General features: G+C 38.3%; 1 pseudogene; it reads left to right on the top strand.

Annotated features, from left to right (window-relative positions):
• Positions 1-4,741: 4,741 nt before the first annotated feature.
• Positions 4,742-5,158, top strand: LOC136388097 (small ribosomal subunit protein eS24 pseudogene; annotated as a pseudogene).
• Positions 5,159-5,374: the final 216 nt, after the last annotated feature.

A 5,374-nucleotide genomic window follows, 5' to 3' on the forward strand; every position in this document is an offset into this window, starting at 1 on the left:
TAGCATGCATGTTGCACTGCGATGCCTCTTTTTAAAATAAAGATGTCAGAAAAAACGGGCTGAAACAGGAATGGCTACCTTGTTGGGGAGCAAAACAAAGGCTTTTGTGGCTGGGTCAGAGAATACAAAAAGGAGAACAGTTTTGTTTGACCAGTATTATTAAGACCTAACACAATACAAATATCTTACATTACTAAGGCTGATTCCTTTCAATGCATTATCTAATTTGTCACAACATTTCTATAAAGTAAATGCTACACATGTCTTTAGATGAAGAAACTGAAGCTGAACAAGAGTTAAGTAAATGGCCCACACAGTTACCAAGTGGTGGACACTCATAAGCATTATGTTGTACTCTCCTTTTGAAAGAGACTCAGTATGAGTCTAACAGTTCCACTTTTTAACATCCAAAGCCTGGATGGACAAGTGTAAATTCTGTTGGTTTTCATTTTCCCTATGGCCCCTTCTGGAAGAAGAGTGAGCAAGCTCTGATATTTCCAGAGTGTTTTTTCTTTGCCATTGGAAGGAAGGTAAGGGTCCCCAGAGACCTCAGTAACAAGGTAAAAAGGAGAGTTTAGGTAGCACAAAATGGTAAGACCATGTAGAAGCTATTAAAAGAGTCATAAGAACAGACAGAGTTCTGACTTGCCCTTTTCATTTCAATTTTAATTTATAATTACATAAATTAACTCATTTATTCTTTACATTACTCTGTGGCATGGGATGACTGTTGAATCAATTTTATGGATGAGGACTCAGAGGCCCAAGTTCTCACAGTCAGTGAGTGCTGGAGCAGTCTGGCTCCTGAATATGAGCTGTCAGTCCCTGATGTAAGTGACTGCTTAATGTCAGACTTCTCTGCTCTTCAATAAAAATATTTGAAACTGTGCCTCTCTCAGAAAAACCAGAACATATTGCCACACTACTGAAATCCTTACTTTAATAATCTGTTATTATAAATTGGCTGCTTTTGTTTATAAATCATTTATACTACAGCCTGATCAGGCGGTGGTGCAGTGGATAGAGCATCAAACTAGGACACTGAGGACCCAGGTTTGAAAGGTTCCCAGCTTGAGTGTGGGGTTACTGGCATGAGTGTGGGATCATAGATGTGACCCCATGGTCACTGGTTTGAAGCCCAAGGTCACTCACTTGAGCCCAACGTTGTGGGCTTGAGCAAGGGGTCACTGGCCCAGCTGGAGCCCCCCCCAGTGATGGCACATATGAGAAGCAATCAATGAACAAGTGCTGTAACTACGAGTTGATGTTTCTCATCTCTCTCCCTTTGTGTCTGTCTGTCCCTCTCTCTTTCACTAAAAAAACAAAACAACAACAGTTTATACTACAAAAGTAATACACACTTTATCCAAAAATTCCAATAATAAAGATGTGTTAAGAAGCAAAACACCATGGTCTGATTTTTGAAGGACTCTCATTTTATAGGTGGTAGATATGACCATTTGTTTTATTTTATGTCTTGTTATTCATTCCCAGTGATTATCTGATAACCTAAGCCCCTTAAGGCACTTCTTTCCACCTGCTCTCCACTACTATTTTTTACCGGTTAAACTGTTTTCTGTGACAACCCAACTTCCTGCTGATGCAGTGGCTAGACAGGGTCTCTTTCTCTTATCTTGAAGGTTTCTAAAACTCAAGATCTCATGGGTGGTCTGTACACTGAATATGTGTTTTCTCACCATGTAAGTCAAAAACCAAATTGAGTGACATATATGATAAGACTTTATTGAAGAAGCATCAAACATATCCAAGCAAAGGGAATTTGTTCAAATTTTAATGAATTAGCTGGAAAGTTTGATATTTTAGAACTGGAAGACATCTTATAGATAATCTAATTTAAACTATTATTTTAAAGATGAGAAAACAGATTTTTTAAAAATGCAGAGGCAAAAAAAAAACACATACTTTAGCATCAGATGGATAAAAGTTTGAGTCCTGGCTCTGCAAGCAACTAGCTGGCTGTGCAATCTTATCAATTTCCAAAACGTCAAGGATTATTACACTTTAATCCACTGCCACTGCCATCACTGTTTCTAATCTAAACCACCATAATCCCTTGCTTGGTTTCTGAATAGCCTCCTGACTTTTGCTCCTTATATGTTGTTCTCCATTGAACACCCAAAGTAGACTTTCATAAAACATAAATCAGATCATGTTACTCTGAAAGTCCTTCAAAGACATTCATTGCTTTCAGAATAAAACCCTACAAAGCCTCACATGGCTGACCCTGTTTTTCCTGGCTTCACATCTCGTCTTGGCTCCCTTCCAGCCATATGGACATCATTTTTCCTCCAGGAACACGCAAAGCGTGTTCTGGCTTGAGGATTTTCGCATCAGCTGTTCTGGTGTCTGGGGTGCTGTCTGCCGGGTTCTTTCCTGGACAGCTCCATCTCATCTGCAGGTCCCAACCCCATCCATGGTCACTCTATATGATAAGGCCCACATATTAGTCTTATATAGTATATCACATAGCCCTTAAACATTTTTTTTCACAGTATTTATCATCTTCTGTAATTATTTTGCTTTAAAAAGAAAATGTGTCTAGCAGGAAATGCTTTTCATTACTACCTGGGGTTTTCAGTTACTATACTAGGTACTTTGGCTAGAAGGAGGCTCTAGCATCTACTTAGGCCACTTTACACCTGACACTCCATTACCAAACTATTTGCGTTGAGTTTTAAGAAGGTAAGAATTCAAAGGAGACATCCCAAAATATGTTCACCAGATCCAAGAGCTTTTGAACTCTGCTCTGCCCTCTGTGATCTCTAACCTCTAGCCCATTGGTGACTTAATTTCAGTCCTTGCCCAGGCCTGAACTCTCCCTGCTCAGAGCAGGTCTGAAAAAGTAGTAAAATCAGTTCAGAGAAAATGCCAGCAATTCAAAGGTCAGGAGATAGGCAGTGGGGAGTTGCCTTGTTAGCAAGAGGGCAACATATTCTACACATTCAGGTTTTACACTGATACTCAAGGGCTGGACTCTTCTTCCTCCCCCACCACCTCAACCCTCCCACGTTTATTGAGATATAATTGATAAATAACAATGTATAAGTGTAAGGTGTACTATATAATGATTTGATATATAAAAATATTGCAAAATGGTTACCACAAGTTTAGGCAACATCTATCACCTTACAGTTACAAGTGTTTTCATGTGATGAGGACTTTTAAGATCTATTCTCTAAGCAACTTTCAAATATGCAATGCAGTATTAACTGCTATAGTCATTATGTTGAACATTATGTCCCAGAATTGTATACTTGGAAGTTTGTACTCAAAGTTTGTACCACCCCCCACCTTGTCTTTGGAAACTACCAATCTGTTCTCTGTATTCTTGAGTTTGTTAGTTATTTTTTTTATTTCATATATAAGTGCAACTCTACAGTATTTGTCTTTCTCTGACTTATTTGTCCTCATGATCCATCCATGATTTTGCAAATGGCAGGATTTTTTTCTTCTTTTTCTTCTCTCTCTCTCTCTCTCTCTCTCTTTTTTTTTTTTTTTGGTGTGTGTGTGTGTGTGTGTGTGTGACATTTTATTTATCCATTAATCTTTTAATGGACACTTAGGTTGTTTTCATATCCTAATTACTATAGATAATGCTGCAATAAACATGGGGGTGCAGATATCTCTCTTTGGGACAGTGATTTTGTTTCCTTTGAATGTATGCCCAAAAGTGGAATTGCTGGATGATATAGTAGTTCTATTTTTAAATTTTTTGAGGAACCTCCATACTGATTTCCACTGTACCTTTACCAATTTAAATTTCCACCAACAGTGCACAGGGTACCCTTTCCTCCACATCCTCACCAAAACTTATCTTTTTAATGACAAATTCATCTCAGTAATCTTAACAACTAAATCTCTTTTCTATGATTTTTTGATAAATTTTAGTAAAATGTCTGTGGGTTTAACCTCAGAGCTTATTCTGAGTCCTGTATTTATTATTTCTGATCAGCAGCTCAGAAGGAAACGTTTTTCTCTGCCTTGATATACCACCTTACTTTATCTACATCTTATTCAATCCAGTGTATTTTGGTCAGGGAGTAAGAGAGAAGGGACATTTGGTGGTGGAGCATGAGTTACCATATTCTACTTTCAATTACAGATGTGATCAATACTATAGCAGTGCAGCCTCCAAGGTCACAGCATGTAGATGGTCTGCCTGGGCTTATGGCATCCCTCTGACTAGGATTAAGCAGAGAACTTGGAATCAGGAATCTGAGAATTGGGGTGGTGATGGGGTAGTAGTGGTGGTGGTAGACTATAGGGGTGCAGGGACTAGAACAGCCTCTGATATTGAGAAGGTAAAAGAACTCTCTGATACCACCTTGAATTCTTTGGTAGGTCTCCCTGATCCCTTCTTTCCATCCTTCTGGGGGGTGAATCCTCCCATGGCAAGGCTGTAATACTTCTACAACTAGATTCAGAAAGTCATGTCAAAGCCTTTCCTTTAATTTTTTCAGGTTAGGTTAGACTCATTTACACCACCATGGCATAAGAGAATATCTTTTTAACACTGTATCTTGCTTCCCAGAGACCTTCTACCTTACTCTTCCAGATCATGTTGGCAAACTGTTGGCACATCCATCTTAAGGTTTGCTTTGACATCTTGGGCAAAGCTTATTTGAATACTGTTTTCTTGCTTCAACTTTCTTTATGCCATAAAATATTTCCTTTGGGACTTTTCTTTCTCTCTCTGGCTGCCTAAAGATTGACCACCATCATGAACATTGTAGTAATTATCCAGACGAAGGTCATGACCAACAGATGACTTCAGCGGAAACAAATGGTCATTGACCATCTTCAACCTGAGAACAGTCCCTAAGATAGAAATTCAGGAAAAAGTAGACAAAATGTATAAGACGACATTAGATGTCATCTTTGTATTTGGATTCAGAACCTATTTTGGTGGTAGTAAGACAAGTGACTTTGGCATAATTTATGTTTCCTTGCATTACACAAAGAAAAAATAAAACCAGATGTAGACTTACAAGACATACCCTAAATGAGAAGAAGAAGCCCTCTCTCAAGAAAATAGAGAAAAGATTGCAAGAACAGAATGAAGAATATCAGGGGGAATGCAAAGGCTAATGTTGGTGCCACAAAAAGTGAGCTGGAGATTGAACAAGAGAAGGAATAAAGATTCTTCAGTGACTTTATCTGTAGTAATCATGAAGATTTTTCATTAAAAGATTAATAAACAAAGATCTTTAAAATAAAGACTTCCTGGGATCTTGGTCAAGACGTCAGTGTAGGCAAATTGAATCCTCCCACAACCACATCAAAATTAGAAATAAACTACAGAACAATTATCATTCAGAACTTCCTAAAACTAAGCTGAACAGAAGTCCGATAA

Source organism: Saccopteryx leptura, chromosome 1 (genome assembly GCF_036850995.1).
Source record: "Saccopteryx leptura isolate mSacLep1 chromosome 1, mSacLep1_pri_phased_curated, whole genome shotgun sequence".
NCBI classification, from domain to species: domain Eukaryota; kingdom Metazoa; phylum Chordata; class Mammalia; order Chiroptera; family Emballonuridae; genus Saccopteryx; species Saccopteryx leptura.